The sequence below is a fragment of the Amblyomma maculatum genome, chromosome 6, assembly GCF_055883805.1.
Source record: "Amblyomma maculatum isolate TAMU_Amacu chromosome 6, ASM5588380v1, whole genome shotgun sequence".
Classification (NCBI taxonomy): Eukaryota; Metazoa; Arthropoda; class Arachnida; order Ixodida; family Ixodidae; genus Amblyomma; species Amblyomma maculatum.
Genome location: NC_139349.1, coordinates 112,703,071 through 112,724,033, shown reverse-complemented (window position 1 = coordinate 112,724,033; position 20,963 = coordinate 112,703,071). Strand labels below are relative to the sequence as shown.

Sequence of the window (20,963 nt, the reverse complement as noted above, 5' to 3'; positions counted from 1 at the left end):
ACAAAATAAAAAGCAAATGTCTTATCACCCAATATCTTTTTTTTTTCTTTGCCTGTTCGTGATACAAGAAGGAGTCAGCGAGAAACTAACGATGTGCTTAAGATATGCTTCGAACCTTTTATGAGGGTTGTTTAATGGCGGTAGAAAGTAGACGAGGGGGTACCAGCTAGAAAATAATTCAACTTTCACCGGCAAACACAAAGGCGGCGCCCCACATTTTCATAAATCACTCTGTATACGCGCATAGAAAAAAAAAAAAAAAATCTCGGGAGCCATTTCGGCCCGCTTCCAAGGTGATAGAGCAAACAAATATGCACAAAAGGCATGGGCAGGGAAATGTCGGTTGAAGGCAGAAGCAGGGGAGCTTAAACAACCGGCCATTTTTGACGACGACTCGAGCGCTGCCCACGCACATGTACATTCTATATAGCCGCCTCGTACTAAAGGCGAGAGCGGTCGCATTCAGCCCAGCAGTAGCGGAACGACGCGACCACTCGCCGACAACTGTTTCCGACAACGATGGCAAGCACGGCCCTCAAGGGCTCGCCGCATACGCGGCTGTCCGACCGCCACTGTTAGTGCGGGGAAGTGGAAAAGCGCCGCCGTGTGTCGTCGCCACCGCAAGCGCCAGAGAGCGTAAAGGAAGCTCCCGCGGTCGCGCCACGAGGGGTTGGGGGTTAGCGTCTCGCCCGAGTATATTCATTTGCACCTCGTGCCTCGCCATACCTTTCTATTCACTTTATTTTTTTTTTTCTACTTGGAGTGGTGGCTCAGGAGGATTATGGGGCATACGTGACCCCGCATGGAGTCCGGAGTGGCTGGCGTTATTTGGGCTGTGCGCCAACGCACTAACGCACACGCGTTCTCTTCGCTAACGTATATGGCAGGGTCGCGCGGAGAACTAACCCATCCTCCGTTCCTTTGCACCGGCCAGGCTTATAGTCTCCGAGGTCTTTGCTAGGCAGGAGAGCGGTGGAAGTTTGCTTGCGGAGAAAATGGAGCGGAGAGCGAGAGGAATTTACTTTGGCGTGCATTTGTTATAACGCCAAGGGAGGCAGTTACCCCCCCCCCCCCCCCCCTCTCCCTCTTCCTCCCCGGAGTGGCTCTTGAGGAGAAGTGCGCGTGCGAGGCGCTCTTTACGCTATGTGCCGTAAGTACAGAGGTTCCTCTTTTCTTGGGCATGCGTGGAGAATTCCGAGTCGGAAGCTTAGGTACAAGAGATTCTCCTTTCATTCTTTCAGCTGATCACACCTGCGCGTTAGGGGTAGCGCGCCAGATTTCGGTGGGGTATTTGCACAGCAGTGTCGCCGAATCTTGCCTCAGGTGCGTTCTGCTACGCACAGGTATTATTCTTTCTTTTTTACTTATATGTGGATCATTCGGTAGTCATTAGCTTTTATCATGACACTAAAATATTAGCTTCTATCATGACACACAAAGATAACGTTTATACTCAAAGGCTATGTTGGGAGCAAGTACAAACAACAGTCAGTTCAAAAGATATTGAAAATTTCTGCAACGTCGTAATCGATGCTGACTGTTGCGTCAAGCCGCGGACCTTGTGTTTGTGTGCACTGCGAGTGTGCAAACGCAACTTATTGAGCCCGTTTTGTTTTATCGTTTCATTTTGTAGCTCAATTGCCAATTAGTAACTGCAAGTGACCAGCGCGGGATGCATTTAAGGAACAGCCTGCTATTTCGGCAGTATTTTTTTTTCAATTCGTTTCGAGCAAAGAAAAGATAAGATAACAAGCATATAGTTTGTTCTGTGTACGTCAGTTCAAGTAAATGTGAAACCCTGATATATAACACGCACGGTCCAAAATATGGTAACAGACTTAGGCGCGTAAAATGTGGAGCTTCTCCGGTTTCATATCTGATACATGAATTTTCCGGGCCTCAATATACCTTTCTGCAGGTTTTTAATTCGTTTATTAGTAGAGAATATGTTTCGCTGATTCGCTCTCTCGCTCGCTCAATCAATCAATCAATCAATCAATCAATCAATCAATCAATCGATCAATTAATCAATCAAATTATTTATTTCTATAAGTACACATGACACATGGTAGATGTTCAGTTAGACTGGATAACAATCAATCAAATAATCAGTCAAATCTATCTATCTAATATTTATCAATCAATTGATAAACCAATCAATCGCATAAGAGCGAAGTATAGCAACGCAGGAAGGAAACTCAGAAGACATCTTGATCCTTTATGCATTCTGTCACTTTATAATAAAGACAGTCACTGTTAGGAGAGCATTTTAACTTTTTTCCTCGGGATTACGACGCGGTCGGTTTTTATTCCGGAGACGATCATACTGAAAGCGTTTTCAAACGACTTATGCTACATAAAGGCGATGGGTGTGAAGTAGACAGTGTTCAGACAGGGTGTAGAGAGAGAATTACATGGAGCATGACAGTCAAAATTTAAGGAAATAGGGTTAGGAATTCTTTAGTTATGTTTGTTTTAAGTTACCTTTGCCATGCCGGTATGCATGCATGACTGCAACCCTAGCGGAAAGCGAGTGCCTCAACATGCATTCAAAACGATCGAAGTTGTCTTTTGCCCATGAGCACACGATATGCTATTATTCCTCTTTTGTTTTCTTGGTGCAAGTGACTTTGCTCATGCCCCTGTTTCCGGCCACACTCCGCTAACGACTTCCGTTTCGCTCGCAGGCTCCTGGCAGAGAGAAGCCGGCGAGGCGCCTTCAAAAAGCCTTGGGTACGCACTTGCTGTTTTCATACGTCAATAGCGTTTACCCCTTTTTCTTGAATTTGCACACGCCGGCTTCTCGCGGTAGCGTGTAACAACCAAACACGGAATGCATGCGTTCCCCTCGTTCCCTGCCGCGCGCGCGTTTTTCCGCGTCTCTCCGATTTCGAACCTTTTCTTCTCCTCGTGTTCTATAAGGTCCTCGCCCTGTTTTCCGCTTCCGTTTTCTCTTTCTCGCCGCTTCTTTCTTGCGTTTCAATCCCGACGGATACGCGCCCATAAATCATCAAAGGGATTATTAAATGTGCCCGCAAGAAGCCTGACGGAACACGCCCTTTTGAATCAGCGGGACAAAGACGTCGGTCGGCATTCAGTCGAAGCTTATGTATACAGTGGCGCTGCACCCATAGCCGTGAGCTTTGGACTCGTGCATCGGCTGTTTCTCTCTTTTCTTTTTTTTTTTTTTTTTTTTTTTTTTTGTAACGTTACCGCTATTGATAATCGGAAAGTTCCCCTCTCCGCCCTTCCTTGTTTTTTTCTTCTTTGATCCACGCCATGAACTCGAGGACATGAAAACACGGTAATTGCCAACAGGGATGCGATAGATATCGGGTACACTCTAACCGCCGCTTTGAAAGCTGATTACGGTCGCCGCACAGCACGCTGCCGTGCTTTCAATAATTCATCACGAAACTGGAATCCAGCGGTGTTTAGTTAGCACCTGACTCGCTCATTTCTACCGGCTGCACTGCATCCACTGCCTCCCGTTCCTGCATCGAGGCTAGCGCGAATACCGGGAGGAATGAACAAATAAAAAAAAAAAAGAGAGAAGTAGCGACGACGCGCGAGTCGGTTCCACCTTCCTCGACCGGTGTGCAAGTTTCGCGCACCGCGGAACATCTGTAACGTAAGCGTATGCGTACACACATGCCGGCACAAAAGAAAAAAAAAAAGAAAAGAAGAAAACAAGACGGACTCCTTCACTCGCGATCGTGCGAACAGACGCGCTATAGCGGGCTGCAGGTTGATTTCACGGCATTTCTGATTTCACGCACCAAGCGCCAATTTTCTCATTATCCGTCTTTCGGCGCTTCGCCTACGGCGCCTGCACCTTCGGTATCTCTTTGCGAAGCGCACGCACAGACACGCGCGCAAAACGCGGCCGAGTGTTTCGCGCGCGCACACGCACGCACAGTCTGCGCGACTCCGACCGAGCACGCCAGTCAAGCGAGCAACCCCGCGGAGAACCGAGAATCGCCCGTTCGCCGATCGAGTCGCTTAGTGAACTCTGCGACCTCTTACTTGGGCGCACCGTTTGATTATTATCGCCTTCGTCCCGATTCCATCCTCCTCCTCCTTTTTTTCTTCTTCTCCAGCTTTATTTATTTCTTTGGAGATTTGTCCGTATACGGGGGATTCCCTTTGGCGCCATGCAGCCGTGACTAAACCACGAAATAGAAATAGGGAAGCTTCAGGAAGAAATGGTATCAGGCATTCTTTACAAAATAATGAAACATATGATAAAGTAGCCTCATTTAAAACAATCAAATCACTCCTCCCATTCTTCCTTTGGGGGTGAGCCAGCGAGATAGTTCACCTCACAAATTGATCTTCGCTTGAGGCAGAATTAAATAGGCGTTTTTCTGTCTTTTCTCCTTTCAAGTGAGAGGAAAGGAACGCACGCGTCACGGAGGAGACAGGCGGCACACGTTTTATGTCGTCTGAAAATCCCAGCGAAATATCGGGATGTTCCAATTTATTGAGGACAGTCCTAGTTAGCTTAGTTGACAGAGCAGCAACAGCTGGCAGGTGATGACCCCATGCTAGGTTTCCGGATGAGGACGGATTTTTCTTCAACATTGAAACTTCTGGGAAGACTGCATATATTTCGTTTGTAGATTTAGCGCTGCGCTCATGTGGATGTCAATGGCTAATTACTTAAAATTAAAGGTTAGTGCAATTCGGAGTATGCGACCGCGCTAAAATTCCGCTCCCCAACCAGAATCTTCTTCGGTGGCGACAAAAGAGATAGTGTGTTTTGTTTGCCTCAAGCGCGTGCCCTATTCGTAGTAATGCATTCCTTGATTTGATGTCCACGCACCGTCCTGTAGTCGCGCGAACTCGAAGGCACAGCTCAGCGGTCAGCCGTGTTTACATGAAGGCAACATTAGCGCATCGTATCGCATTTCGTAGTGCCTCACGGTAATTTGATACGACAGCGTTTACATGTAGTACATCGCCTCTAGCAAGGTTGGTGGTGCCCGCGCTGCCGCATATTGAAAGCAACGGTGGCGCTTTCGTTGGAACTGGTCTTCTTGGCTTTTTTTTTTTTTTTTTCTTGCTTTCTGGCTACCTATTGTGTGCTTTGTGGGAGAGGATAGTGCAGAGAAGTACACAGGGGAATGATAGCAAGAAAGGGGGAGAGTAAAGCGAGGTCAAGCGAAAGTGTCATTTCTCGGCGGTCGACGAGGGCACCCCATCCACGCTAACGGCCTTTAAAGCGATGCGACCGTTCTCACACGCACGTGCGGAGGAAGTCGACTCACTCATCTCTATCCAGCCCTTCTGGCACATTAATTCGATGCGCTTTCCTAGCGCATTACCCCTGTTTACATGAATGCGGTGCGCTAGAAACCGAATGCGATGCGATGCGCTAGTTGTCTCATTTACGTAAACACGGATAATATATCGGCGGGCTGGCTACGTTTTGAAAGCGCTGTCCGTCCTGGCCAAAGTTTCTCGGCTCAGAATGGTTCATCATAATACGAATCTGCAGTGATCGTCCTACGAAGCACTCCAGTGCATGTAAAGTGTCGGCAAGCAACAAGGAAACTATATTGGCTGTCGCCGCACAAGGGCGTGACATGGCGCACGCTGCCAATTTTAATTATTGTTTATTCGCTGACTCGTACTAACGAAACATTTAATAAAGACTAAGTTCGCCTTAAGTGTGCTGCTCAAGAAAAAGCACAAACGGGCCCCGATAGAACGGGCCGAAAGTGCGATTACCGCACAGACTGGCCCCTTGCCGCCGGAAGATGTCACCGCGGCGTTGCTCCTCTCTTTTGTAACGTGAAGTGAGCCCCTTCCCCGTATTCTCGTATCTCTCTCCACATAGACCGATCTCTCTCCCAGCACTTCGCACATACTTCGCGCTTACGTCCTCCTCTCCTTCCTTTCCTTCGCCATCGGTGGAAGCGCTAAAACAGAGAGCGGAGAAAGACACTAAAACAACGAGAGGGCAGCTAACTGATTAGACGAACGACGGCGCGTATGGGGAAATGATCAGCGCACGTACCAACGCTGGAGGGAACGGGGTGCATAGGAAATTAAACGAAGGCTCCGTCGCGTTTCCGTCGTGTCATTTTGTTCTTCCCGTCTCGTGCCCGGTGCGCGTCTGTCTGATTCGTAACGGCTCTTCTATCTGTGCGCTTCTTTTTTCACACGTCTCTCCAGTCCCGCTGGACGATTTTGGCGGGCTTTTGCGAGCGCCTTTCCCCGGGTCGCGGTGCCTGCAGGGGGTTCTCCCCGTGGGGGGCCGATTGCACATTTGGCGCGACGGATGCACGGTGACAGAGACGCATTGCGCGGTGGACTGCAAACTGCGTCGTAATTAAACACCGGCGGAGGCAGAGGGCGGCTGCTTGTGGCGGTCCGCTTCAAAAGACTCTTTTGCTGTGTGCTATCCCAGTGCATGTTGAAGATGCGGGGCTGGTAGAAATTAATCCAAAATCCTCCACTGACGGCGCCTTCCTTCTCTCTTTCTTCTTCCACCTTTCGTTTTTTTTCCGTGTCGTTGTTTGACTGTCCATCCTGAGTGTGACGGGTGCTGCGCCTTTCTTCATAAATAATTATCAGTTTCCTTTAGTTTGATTAATTTTTTGACAAAATGTTGTATGTGGTTCCGCTTGCTATTTCATCGGCGTATGCGTTCATTGCAGTAGAAGAAATAATAACGGCTCCACCTGATTACCGCGCAGCCAGCGATCAATATTGAACTTGCTAAGCTGTTTTCTTTTCGGTAAACCCTTTAATGCTTCTTCTTAATTCTGTACCGAAGTATGGGATGTAAACATTTGCTACCTCATTTAAGTTTCAGATAAAGATAAAATTAGCGAATGTCGTGGAAAGTTCATTTGCCAGTCACAGTTGAATGCCGGCTCGTTGTCTTTCCGGCACTTGTTTGCGACTAAACTGAAATCCACTTGACAGGGAAACGCCGAACAAATGGTCCAGGCAGCTTGCTTCCCGTTTATATCTTGATTGCAGCTGAGGGGAATATATGATATGAACTGCCGCGGTCACTCTTTTTCTGCGGGCGAGACGTTAAAAGCCACTCTCACCGAGACGTAGGCTTACTTAACTTGAAGAAGCGGTTCAAAGACGGTAACTTTCCATGCACAATCTCTTTAATCACAGCATGTTTCCTCTCATCTGATATAGTTTCTTCACGTTTCTTATTTTTTTTCCTCCCTCCTACCATATAATTTTATTTTTTGCTTCTGTCGCCTCTTATTCCAGGACTATGCTGCTTCAAAGCGACCTCTTTTACTCTGTACTGTCTGCATGCTTTTCGCGCACATGTCAGATTCTTTCTAAGGATTGTTATTTGTTTCAATATGAGGTGCTTTATGTGCTGGTTGTTGTTATTTATTGTCCACTCTGCTTGGCCCTATTGGAAATAAATAAACAAACAAATAAATAATGATATTTTGATAAGCCGAACCAAAAAAGCCCGCTCATTGAACATACAGTCGCACCTGCTCGACCTAACGTGCACTTAATAACCTCACACAAAAAAGGAGAAATTATAGCAAAGTAATCACAGCTGCATCAACAGCTTACTCGTTTATCGGCGAACTAGTCTTCGGTTCGACAGGCCACAAGGGGCTGCGTGCATCTGTGTGGCATCCCAGCTCCTGCTTTTTAACCATATCGTCAGCGTCTGTTGGCGCGGCCTCTCCGATCCAGGCTGCTACTAGAGCAGCGTACTTAAAGGGCTCGGCCAAGATACCAGAAGAGGTCACTTGTCACTCGCAGCTGCCGGCACCGAGCCGCGTTGCGGTTCGGCCAGCAGCTTCAGTTGGCGCGGTGGAGCGCACCGGCGGCGCGATTGAGCTCCCACCGAGCGGAAATGACCCCGAAGATAAAGCGAGCCTCGGGAGCATCTGTTGTTGGACCTGCATTGCGGCGTTTTATGGCGATGCGCTCTTCGTACCGCCCCGATATATATCGCCCCGGCGGTCACTGTTGCTGCACGGTTCAGTGCTCGGGCTGCACTAGTCCTGTGCTCTATTTGGGTTCTTTAGGCCCTGCCGCGTCTAGAGACGCTGCCCCAGTGTGAGTTACACTTACTACCAGCTCCCGTGCCAGTTGGATACGCTGTGTCTTCGAGAGTACGCCAACTGGCTCGTGCGCACAACGTGTTTTATTGGGGTTAAGCACTGCAGCGGTGTGAGGTATTTTCTGTGTAGTGATGTCGCAGCTATGTAATCGACCAACGAAATTTATACGGATAACGTATATCACGGAGCATTTGCAGCGTGAAGAGTGCGAAGGGAACTCGCGCCGATAATTGCCCTTGAGTGCAATATTATTATCTTCAGTTTGGCAATGGAACCAGGTCAAAATGAATTCATGAATTTCGCCTTACCACGTTCATGGATAGGGCGTGTATTTGTCTTGTTCTCTAGCGTGCACTAAAACGCACGCGCGTACACACGCGAATGCTCGAACATACACAGAGAGGCGCGCAATCGAGAAATAAACATTCTTCCCGCACACGCGACTAGCGCGGCGCTGACGTACGCACAATGCAGCCAAAAGTTGCCAGTTCCCTGACATCTTTTTCGTCCACGGTCGCTTTCCCTTTGTGAGCGCCCGCGTGCTGGTGACCTGCCCCGCGCTATTGAATGGTGGGGGGATATGCACGCCTTTTGTTCGATAGCCGCCGCGAACAATCGAAGCGCGCAAAACGAACTCTTTGTTTCCCGCAGACCGCATTTCGCGCGGCTTCCAAACAAGCCGACGCCGAGTGGGAAAGCTCCAAAAACACGGAGTGGGGCGCTTCTAACCCGCGACGACGACGTCAGCCTGCGCGCCCGTCAGTTTAATTGTCTTACCTGCCGCTCGCGGGCAATACGGAGGCATGAGGTGCACGCCACTTCCCCCTCAACTCTTTTCTTCTCACGCGTGCTATCGTGCGCCAGACGGGAGCGCCACTCTAATTAAAGCCTCTGTCGGTTTCTCTGGCGGAGAACCTAATTTGTATTGTGCCTCTCCGTGTCGGTGGTTTTACGTCCCACCTTCTTTTCTCCTCGCTCGGAGCGTAGCTTGGAGAGGAAGTCTTAAAGGCGCACGTGCGGTTGCTTTCACCGAAAGGGTTTTACATAAAGCGGTCGTCTGCGGAACTCACTATACACTGACTCCCTTGTTTCCTGCCGCGGCGAGGTGAAGTGTTCCAGCGCCTGAGCTGTCGTCTCAGGAGAGATTTATTTCCCGAATCCGACGTCGGCCAAAAAACGACCCTGTCTATCCGTGAGGGCGTATGGGGCGAGAAGGCTTTTGATCCTTTAAGATGGTTTGATTTAGACTTCCATGTTCATCGGTGCACATGTTTCTCGACGTATAGCTTCCTTTCTAGCGCATCTTTTGTACGGGCGGACTTACCGTAGTGGACTTAAAGTACTAGTTTACAATTTTTTTTGTAACGAGAGGATATAAAATCCCTCATCATCGCTGGTGTGAATTGGGAACGGGGTTATTCAGCACCACAAAAAGCAAAAAATGCTGAGTAGACGCGCGCTGAATATCTGCCCCAACTACATGTTTTGTACCCTCTTCTGTCGTCTCCTCCGCTCAATATTTTTTAACTTCGCTACCACGTTAAAGTCCCCCGCTCTACGTCCAGGCTAACGACTGACAGCTGCAGTATAAACAAATGGAACCAGCAAAGTAAAAGCTGCGGAAGAGGAGGAGGAATATTTAGCGCGCTAATTCGAGGAAGCATGTGGTGTATCCGGTCACGGTTTGGTCCATTGAACATACCTGCTTCAGGAATTGGATCAAGCATCAGATGACGTTTTTCGCAGGGCCACTTCATTTGCTACATGGTGGCACCCGTACGTATAGTAATTCATCGGTATGGCCTGTTTGAACTCATGCAGTTGCTGGTTAAGTGCTTGTGGACTTTATAAATTGCCCTCTATCAGTCACCATAGTTATCGTATTGGACCTCCTGTCAGCATCCATTTAGCTATATTTGAATCATAATAGCTTACCACCGATACGTCGCATACTTGCTCATGCAAGACACAAATGGAGTGATAGTATTAGTCCCCAATGATTTCATGTAGTACTTATTGTAGTGCAAGTAATTTTGAATGGTTCCTAGTCGGCCTTCTTGTTCAGGGTGATCAAATTTACATTCACTGCGCGTACCTGTTCACAGAAAATGAATAGGGCGCGAATAGGGAATACTCAGAATCATTTCGTTTCATCTCCGCGGATTTTTCTCGTGAAAGGGGACTACAGTTCGCAAAAATTTTGTCCTACTCGCGGTCCCGTTCCTTAACATTTGCATAACATATCTTCCGGAGAATAACAATAATATAATAACAATGATGGACGTCTACAGGCATTCATTGCACGGCTGGCCTTTCATTCGTTCTTGAAGCTACGCATATAACGAAATCCGTGCGCAAAACTCCGCTAGTCCCCGCCACTACTTCAAATCCTGGGCCGTCGACACCTCTTCAGCATCATTGGACGTTGCGTAGTACACGACTGCTTATCGCTTCCGGAAACTGATCAGTATACAGAAAGCGCATCTCGCTTCAGGTGTCCTCAACCTGGATTCGGAACAGCCATTTCGGCGGACCCTAGCCAAGCTTTTCGGTCATCCACAAACTCTCAAGCCACCCGAACCTCTGGTTGTCTGGCCTGTTAGGCGGGAGAGCCTTCTGGCCAGGACACTTCATCGCCCACATCAACTCTCCTCCATCGTCTTCCTTCGGGCCGAGTCCTTCGCTGTTCGTGCCCATTGTCTTCTTGGCGCAGTCCCGGAAGGGAGGAAGAGGTTCGGCCGAATCGGTGGGAGGAGGGGCGATGCTTTGGAGGGCGGATGGGGATGTGGGAGGGCAAGTTTAGTTGGTCTCCTCAGAGGAGAAGCGTCTGCCGTGAATCGATCGCCTCTGGCGAAGTCAATTATGCAAATTTTTGCATAACTACGTGGCGTGGCGCCTCTGGCGAGTACGCTACTTCGCCGTTAATTAGCGCGTTTCGGCTCCTCAGCGAGCCTCGACACGCGCCGAGCTGCGAGCGCGCTGCGGTGCGCGTGCGAGAAAGAAGGAAACAAGAGCGGAAATAAATACATAGGGCGAGTGGCGAAAAGAACACGCTGCCGCTGCTGCTGCCGCTGCCGCTCTCACAAGTCTCGGTTGGGCGACTGTCTCCCTCCCCTTTTGTTTCGCGCGGAGATCTTTGTTCACTCCTACTACAAGCCAGCGCGAGGTCGTGTGATAGTGAGCGGGGGAAGAGGGAGATGAGAGGAGGAAAGGGAGAAGGGAAGAGCGTTCGCCGAATTCACCCGCCATGCGCTTGACTGGAGGCGCGCTATTTGCCTCCTCACCAAGGGAAAAGCCGGCGCGAGCAAGCGCGCAGTGCAAATGACAAACGATACGCTGCACTCCGTGAGCTCGTAATGCGAAGTCATCTTTCATTTACGGCGGTGTGTGAGGCGCGAACGCAAACAAGAAAGGCTGATTTCCATTTGTCTCGGGCGCAGATTGCGACATTCGCGGGAGCGCGTGGTATATGGCCCGCTCCTGCGCAGCTCTGCCGCGTCTGGTGCCCTACATATATCCGCTTCGCGTGGATTCTAACTCCCCCCTGTTTTGTAGTCTTCCTTGCCTTCTTTTGTCGACATTTTTTAAGGGAAGAAGGAAGAGTGGCGGGCGGGGTGTTTTAAAAAGCTGCGACCTCGGGAAACAGACTGCGATAACGCTTCTCGTTCGGGGAGTTGTGAAAAATGTTAGCGTTCGTTAGCTAGGGCTGTGCGCGCGCGGCTGTGCATCTGCGGGCGGTGGTCGTGGTGACGCCGCGGGTTTTGCACAGCTCGGCCCGCTACGAACTGCTTTGTGCGCACTAATTTCTCCTTTCGAGTTCCCCCGTGGGCCTTCTAAAGCTTCGCGAGTTTCCGACGAGTTAAGCTAGGCGCCCTGGTAGGTCACGAGTGTGCGGAGAGACGCATACGCACTGTTTCTAGCGAGAATACGGATGTCTCCTTTTGATGTTCGTTCTGCGTCACTGTGCCGTTGTGTGATTACTCCTTAACGTGACAAAACCAGACGTGCCTAGTTAGGGCCCATCAGTGCCGATTCTGCATGGAATACTGTGGGAATATGATAATGGGGCGAGCCCTGTAAACAGTTAATACGAATTGAAAATTCTAGCCACGAGCTGTACGACGGCTCGGGCTGCGCATATTAAACTAGGCGAAAAAGTATTATGAATCTAAACGATTCTTTTTAAACGTAGCGTAACGTAACCAGTAATATGCGAACCATTTCGCTGTTGCAAGAAAAGAATCAAGCATGCTTACACTATTACTCGCACGCAAAGAAGTCTGTAGATTTTGAACAGTCATTACGAGCATGCAGTGAAGAACTATACCGCGATCAGTTGCTAATAAATGTGGAGAGAAAATCTTGGTTGTAGCAAAGAGCACTCCTAACACTGTGGAACAAATCAAGACATAAATGCAACATGCATTGATTGAGCGATAAGGTTCCAAGATAAAAAAAAAAAAGTCGAAAAAAATAACTGTGTACGATACGGCGCCATAGTGTAGTTATGACCACGTAACTAGACGAGCAGCTTCAAGTTAGATTGACTACCGGGTACTCTTTGAAGAGTGCTTCATAGATCCTTTTGTCAACGCTGTATGCGGGCGCAAATCGCACATAAAGGACATGTCTGCACGCCGTCATCTATAGAGGCTTTATTAACTCAGCGAAGGAAGTCATTAAAGCAGACCGCCTTGTGAAGTAGTTCCTGCCGAGCTATCGCGCACAAAAACACAATTATTAGGCCTCCGGGCGGGGTGGAATGGGATCATTAAAGAGCGCACCTTCTCCACCTCGCTGCCTAGGATGCTCTTCCGGCCGTAGCGCCACCACGGCAGGTGTGCTCAATTTCCGCCAACGCCTCAGTTCTTGGATGCAATGGCCGGCAGTCGAAGAACTTGAGCCATTTATGAATCTCTCGTTCATAGAGCAGATTCGGTTCTCAGTCCTCACTGAAAGAACGAATACCTCCATAACTCCTGCGCCAGTCATAGCCAGGAAGGAAAGAATGGGACGGTGCTGACGTAATGTGCATATGGGCTGCGCATTATTGGATGGCATTCGCACAACAGACAAAACAGTTATCGTCACCGCCCGTAGGCACACTCTTGGTTCTTACGACCTCTAGCTCTGTTTCTCTGCTGCTTTGGCGCTCTGCAGCTGTTTAGAACAGAAATTTTTTCTCTGCGAGATATTAAGAAAGCATAAAAACCCTCAACTGTTTGTGACATTACTTTATAGTAAAAACTGGTGTGAATTGGCATTTTCCTTGAATTTATGGCGATGCCTGCGTAGCCAAAAGAGCAGGGAACCCTAGGCAAGGATGTCGGCTATGAGCCTACTATAAGACCGGCCTGTTCGCTGTCGCTTTGTATTTGTATTTCATTCTGGGCTCTATTGTCTTCATTGGCTAATACCCGTTATATGAACCCATTCATTAGAACCCATCTATTTAGTTAAGAAACGAACACTGAAAACTTTCATATAACGTAACTCGTCGTTGTTTGCTTAGAAACATTTTGCTTTTGTTTCTCGTCAACTAGCTAGCTGACGAATAAAAGCGCTTCATGTGCACCAGCTCTGCTGTACCTCAGCTGCGATTACCCTGTCACGCTGTAACTCCAGTCAGCATATCCGGTTATTATGCCGTAAAAACCCACTATCTTCATACACATCCTCACTCGTGACGCCGTACTTTGTCTCTTCCTTTTATACCTTTTCTTTCCCTTCTTTCAGGGCGTAAAAAAACGAACAAAATCCTTTTCTGCATGACTAACCTCCACCGCCTTCGTTTTCCTGTCTCTCTCCCGCTCGCGAAGTAGTCGAAAACTGTTTTGTAAACCTGTTTTGGCCCTCGTAAAAATTGGTTCTCTCTTTCCCAACTGTTAACGCTGTACCTCGTCAGTGACTACGACAACATAGGCGCGTGAGCCTTCCAGGCGTCACCCGGAAAAAGAAACCGAACTTCGCCAACGCGTCCTCTTTATGTGCAAGGCATCTGTGACGTTTCGTCTTCACGAAAAACAAGGTCTATCCTTGTTGCATCGAGGTTCCTTCTTAGGTGACATTTACGAGCAGGTCGCGCGCGGGAGGAGATGTGGAACAGTTGCTATTTTGAAACCAGCTACTCGCACACGCAGCAGCGTCCCCGCAGGAGAGTAGCCCCAGGACAAGCAGAATCGGTCTCCATTGGTCGGAGGTCGTAAGCGTTCGGCGTACGAGCGGTCCGTATGTTTCGCTGTGGGACACACCTCTGTGCGTGGATGTTTTGCGTTCCACACTATCATGTACATGCCGATGAATTTGTTGCATTTAAACCATAAGCTAGGATTATCGCAAACGCGGCTCAGCGTGCCTAGCCTTGCGAATAAAAGCGCTACCGCTAGTCTCATACGGCACCATTCGTTTGCAAATGAATAAATAAATAAAAGGGGGAGGGGGAAAATGACTTTTTTAAAAAAGATTCGCCACAAAAAGGCTTTTAAATTTGTAGTTGTCTTTCAACCATCGCCACTACAAATCCTAAAGAACATACACTTTAGACAGCGTCAGTTTCATTTGCGAACTTTAATTCCGTCTTTCTCGTTTCCTTTTGACGCTTATAGGTATAATATGTCTCCGATTTTCTGTGTACATAATAAAGGGCTTTTCTTCTTTCTCAGACTTCTTTCTTTTTATAAGACAATTAACTTTTTACCATACACTGCGCTCTACACTGACAATGTACCATAGCGACCGGTTTTGTTTCCATGAGGCTGGGTACATCCTGGAGCGATCCCCCTCAGTACTCGATCTTCCTTAAGCCATGCTGCCTGTAAAGCGACGTCATGCGCCATACATGCATACTGCAATATTTTTTGCGCTATAAAGACTGAGTCATCCGGGGCAGCACTAAAGCCGCTAAGGACTGGGCGCATGCGCGGAGGCGCCAGTGCAGGAGGTTCCTCATTTTGGCCCAGCGCTAGCCCTGTTTTTAGGGTTAATTGGACGACTTCACCCCGGCCAGTGCGGCTGTCTGGAACGACCTCGGGCTCACCCAACTTCCACGAGCAGCGTAGGCTTCCTTTCCTAAAATAGTGATTATTACCGAGGTCGCGCGACGCACATGGCGCCCGGAGTCAAGGGCGCGAGTGCTTCTCCCTCTCGTTTTTTTGTTTTCCCCTCTTTTTCTCTCTGTATGCCTGATTGGGCCTATTTTTGACCGGTGCTTTCAGGTTTGACTGATGCGCATCCAGTCGCTCCCCGAGTCGCTTTGATGTGACCGGTCGGAGTTACTCTGCGCGTTGCTCGCGTTGTAAGACCTTCATTATTATTATTTTTTTGTTCCACACTGGCGGCGTATAGTCAAAACATGGGGGAATCTTGTCAGCTGAAGATGTTTGACAGATGTCCGCTTTTGATAGACCGTGCGTGGGTGACACGTTTTTACGAAGGCTTTGCCTGAATCTCATGAAAGGCTCTTGCAGGCCGCCCGTTGATCCGAGTATACAGCTATGGAAGGAAATCTTGGCCGCAATTTGCGAAAGCTTTTCTACTTTAACATTCTTTTTGCTTTATCCCCGCCTTCATCTCTGCAAGTTTCGGTGCTACTCTGAGTTTCACTCGGCCTCTTTAATTTTGCGCATAATTGCCAACTAGCAATTAAGGGCGCGTACCCTGTACTTCGAGCGAGCGACTGACTTAAGGTATTACATTGGGGATTTCTTCTTCCCTGTGTCAACTCCTTAGTACGCTCTCATTTGACGAAGTGCATCCACTGCGAGTGCGCATATCTGTGCATGAAATTGTGGGAAAGCATAGAGCTTTAGCTTAGCGGAGACGTATTCAAGTAGAAGCACGCCCGATAGCCGGTAATAGGGTGTACCTCTACCCAACTACATCTCAGTATGCTAAAACTCTCTAGCGAGGTTGCTGGTTCAGCCCGGGTTTCGGCAAAAACTTCCCCAGAAAAAAAAAAAAAAAAAAAAGGTCTCGACGTAAATGTCCCCAGAAAAAATGACCCCGGAAGAAAGGTTCACATACACACAAAAAATGCACATATTTGCGGAAATAAATGTACCCGAACGGGTGCACGTACCGCCTCGCCTCGATCCCAAGATTTATCATGGGGAATTCAGTGTCACTGACTTTTACTGATTGATGCGCTACATACCGTTTAATGGTTGTGGCTCGGACATTATGCCTTTTCGCAGTGCCCTTTGCAGTGCCTGCAAACATGTCAGGTGTTAGAGTTCAGGGGATAAATGGTGGTTACATGTATATATGCTCAAATTCAGCAAAGAATGCAATAACTGTGCAATTCTCAGTGGTGTGAATTCCAGAACAATTCCTTCTCTCGGGGCATTTTTTTTCCTAACGGCCACTTCCTCAAGGTCCTTTCCTTCTGGGGACATTTTTACCTAAACCCGTTCTGCCTAATCTACATTACTGCATGCTTGGACTTCACGCCATCAGACGCGACTTCCAGAATATGAAGCAGCATATCGAGGGTGCTTGCTTCAGTGTCCGACGACGAAGTGACCAACATCGCGTGCCATTTCTGTCATGATAAGCTGTCCTGTTGGTTCCTTGATCGCGGACAAAAATGCACTGGCGGCGGAAATTCACGCACACTTTGTGGAAGAATAATTCGTATTTTATTAATGATGCCACTGGCAAATATATTTATAATTTTAATAGTACATAAACATGTCATTTGGTGAAAACAATCTTACAATCTTAAAGCCCAAACCTGTCTGAAATCTTAGCATCATTTATAGATAAATAGCAAACAACAAATGTCCTGCTCGGTCTTCAATTTTCCGGGTTCGGTCGCACCTATAAGGCTGTACAGAGTGGGCTAGGCGCTCGTCAAGCAGTGCCGATGCCTGTGTATATGGGGTACCAGACCCAGGGCACGTAATCGGCTTCGCTCTTCTGACCCCCCTGAAGGAAAAGGGCTCTGGGGCTGGGGCTATGTACGGCGCGCAGCTGGGCTGCCCTCAGGGTGCGACCGCCTCCTGCATCTCAGAGGGAGCCCAGGACCGACTTTATCGGAGAAACGTCGTCGTCACCGCTCTTCCTTCCAGCTCCCAGGCCGAGCCCGTGGCCGAGGGGGTGGCGTCAGTCTCCCCCCCTCCTCTGATGCCCTTCATTGACCCGTGGCTTTCCTCAAGCGGCCGCCTGCTGGTGTAGTAAGGAGAAAGGGGAAAGGAAACCCGAGCAACTAACCGGGCACCGAGGCAGGCAGGCAACAACGATGCACTCGTGATTGAGGCTCGCCTGCGATTTCTCTTGCTCGCTCGCCCTTCGCTTCTCCGCCTCCTTGCGTCGAGGCTTCTGTCACTTTTCTTTGGCGATGCGCTTCTCTTCTCTTGTAGAGTCGCCACTGCATTCGAGTGTTTTATTTTTGGCTTTTTTCTTTACCCTGGACCTTCCGTCCTTCTTTTGTCATCTCCTAGACTCCCATGCCTGAAGTTGTTTCGCCTATTCGAGTTCTACAGTGTGCCCCCCTTCTAGTTGTACATACTCCTTCCCTCTTGTTCTTTCGTTCGACGGGTCTCTGACGCTGCCGCTTGTTTGCCAGCAAGTCCCTTGTTGGCTCTCGGATTCCCCTTTCCTATATATTTCTGTATTTCTCTCCTCTTCGTTTCTTGCGCTGCATTAAGAGATGCTGCAACCAGAAAAATAAAACCAAAACAAAGAGCCTTAAAGGGCCGTCCGTTACTAAGCCTCACGCGAGCGCTTCGTTCTTCCCCGGCGTGCCTTTGGAGGCCACGTGAAGAGGAAAGCGGAGGGGAGAGACTGAGCGAGGGCTAACGGCGGCAGCGACGACGGCTACTCTCCGAAATCTCCGCCCCAAACTCCATCTTTCGGCAGCGGGAGTCCGCGTGCTGTTGTTTCGTGGCTACGAGCCTACTGGTGCTGCCCTTCCTTTTTCGCGAAGAAGGCACTGATGAGAAATGCAGTGTACGCGTGAGTGCTGCCCGGGACGCCAGAGCCCGAGAAAAAGAGATGGCGCGCGAGAAAACAGAACGCCGTGCTCCTCAATAAGAACGGATGACGATTGGTGCTGGTCATAGTTGGATTTCTCTAGATCCAATGAGTCTCCTTCTTGTTTCTTTTTTTTTTTCTTTCATTTCTTACGAGAGTGCTTGCGTGAGTGCGTGCGCGTGTTGTCGATGGGACTTTTATTTTACTTATATTTTGTCGGACACGCCACTTCTCGTTGCCTGCAATTTGCACCCAGTTTCCCCTTTTGTTTCTTGGTCCTCGGGCGTCGGTTTTGCTTGCTTGAGTACGCGTGTGTGTTTTGTTCCAGTGCCGGCGCCGAAGGAAAGACACGCGCCTCCGCTGCTGCTCTGGTTTCCTCTTTGCGCAAGATAAGATGAGCCGAGAGTCCCGACGGCCCACCCAACTTATTTTAAGGGGGTGGGAAAAAGATTAGTGTATCGGCGGAGACGGCCGTGATTATCTCTCCCATATAGCCTGGACGCCCTGAGAAACTAACATTCTCGTCCCGCGTATTCTTTCTTGGGGGAAAGAAGTAAAGGAGTGTTACGAGAACAGAAATGAAAGCCTTCCTAATGCGATTTGTGATTTCCCTGGATATGGCGCAAATGTCGCTGGAAGGACTTGGCAATGTGTTGGAAGAACTTGGCGATGCCCGCTGAGACTGCACTAGACAAATAACGAAACGGACACATTAGATGCTGGCGTGCCTTTCGCTGTCCAATACTTGCGCAGCGCCTTAGAATCGCCGTTCGATAGCATACTACGTCCATGTCGATCACCGCTCACTTGACCTGCCATTTTTTTTTTTAAGTTACTCTTAAGACATGTTTGCGTATTCTCAAGGTCCTGATCGGAAATAACATTTGGAGTTCGTTTTCTTCTTTTATGTTAATGCAAAACTCGATGTTCTTAGGGCTCTCCAATAATGCTTAAATATTTTAATCATTATTAAATTGTGCTTGTTTTCGTTAATTGCTGGTACCCTGTCGTAAAAGCTGCTGACATGAGGCCTACAACACTACGTTCGTCGGATTTATCATGTCAGAAGTGTTACCTATCCTAGTACCGTAATAGCGGTAAAAAGAAAACAAAATCGCAATAGCATGCATCTATCTACATGATGACGGTTGCTTGTTTAGACACGCGCTATCCTCGTACTGTCCAAACAGAACGCAGGCAAGGTGTAGCTGTACGAGGTGGTCATTATAACTATTTGCAGAAACGCACAGAAACGGGGCACCACTGCCATTGCAGCGTGGTCGCATACACTTTCAGCTGCGCCACTCGCTCTCGTTTGTCCCTCAGGGGGAGCGTCGTGTCTAACGATCCGCCTCTGACTGGCGCAGGGGGCTCACGCATACATTACTGCTGCTCGGTACCGCGGCACGGAGTGGTCGTGTACACTCCTGGCAGACGCGCAATCCCCGAGCGGGAATGATCGCCAATTATTGAAACGTCCTCGGAGAGAGACGCCAAATGAGGCGGTAGCTACCGGACAAGCGTTACACATCCATATATACTCCTTTTTTTACCCACTCTACACCCCCGCACGATATACCAGCGCCCCCATGCGTCCATACTCCCGAAGCACGGCGACCTCTTTGGATCCCTTCGGCCTGCTGTCACCGGGGTTGCTGTGGGCGTGATGAATGCCTCTTCATAATGTTCCTTCCTTTCGTATATATTCGTCCAAAGAGCACTCACGCTTGTTACCGCCTATACCGTTCTTTTGCACTGACTTCGTGTCTATACGGTTGCTTAACTTCCGGTTTCTGCTTTTACTCTTTAAACACTTCATGCCGAGCTCTCATTCTCTCATCCGGGGCCTCGTGTCATATGCTGTGTCAGTATTGCTTTTGTGTGCCAGTCGGCCTTTCAGGCTTTCAGACGATATTTAACGGCTTACTCGAGAGCGCATTAGTCGAACGCCGACTGCCCTTGCAGTTCTTATTGTCAATTATGCGTGCCCTTTTAAACATGCTTATTTGACAGTGTAACGCATTTAGCATGCATAACGCTGACTCCGCATTTACTTTGGCCCCCAAAAAGGAAGAAAGCCTATGGCTGGAAACAAGGAGAGCGCTATTTAGAAAGCAGCGCCGAGTCGGGTTTCTCGTTACCCTAATGTGGCTAGTTAGTGCACTGGTTTGGTAACTAGGCTAAACAATTTCTTTTCCGTTCTCGACCCATCAACTCTCCCGAGCGAACCGACACAGGCTGTCCGAAGACTGTCAGGACGGGTCAAAACAACGTCCGGAACATCGCCGGCTTCGGCGACTACCAGACCGGCCCCGTCTCTTCCTTGTTCCCGCTGTACTTCCATATACTGCCTCTCTTCATAGCTGAAAGCCTATCGTCGTTATTGTCCCACGACGCGCATATGTAGTTTCTCATCTCGGTAATGAAGTTCTCCACTGGGTCAAGGCACCCTTTCGCTGCGCTCTCCTCCTTTCTCCGCGACCACCAGCGCCGGGCAAGCGGCCAATAAAGCCCAAGCACTCAGGCCGGCTCGGCCCGTCCCGAACGCTACCACAGCGGCGACGACCGAGGCCACGCTTCGATGGAGACCCGCGACGCTCTCATCCGTCGTCCTACAGCAGCGGCCGTCTCTCACACACAAGCCAGCCGCCAGCGCTGTCCATACGTTATGCACTGCAGTCCCTCTTCCCTATAGCTCCAAGAGCCCAGGGGCTTCTCCCCTCTTTGTTTTTTTACTTTTGTTGCTTACAGCTCTGTGCTGTGTTCGTACATCGTGACTGCTTTATACGAGCTCTGCGCGCAGCCCTCGCACCGCTTCCCTCCCCCTGAGCCCGGTCCGCCTCTTCTCCGCATCTTCGGTTCTGCTCTCTGCATATGATACCTTCTGTCGCCGCAGTTCTCTGACGTTGTGCGTTCCTCGGT

General features: G+C 49.1%; 1 protein-coding gene across 2 annotated transcripts in view; it reads left to right on the top strand.

The window, feature by feature from the left end:
* LOC146186613 (irregular chiasm C-roughest protein-like) overlaps nt 1-20,963 on the top strand; it is a 354,131-nt gene that overhangs the window by 138,675 nt on the left and 194,493 nt on the right. The window contains exon 4 of one of the 2 annotated variants that reach the window (XM_084607353.1): nt 2,688-2,733. The exons of the other annotated variant lie outside the window; for it this stretch is intronic. The gene's annotated coding sequence lies outside the window, so the exon portion shown is untranslated. The remainder of the gene's footprint in view (nt 1-2,687; nt 2,734-20,963) is intronic. 2 annotated transcript variants of the gene reach the window in all.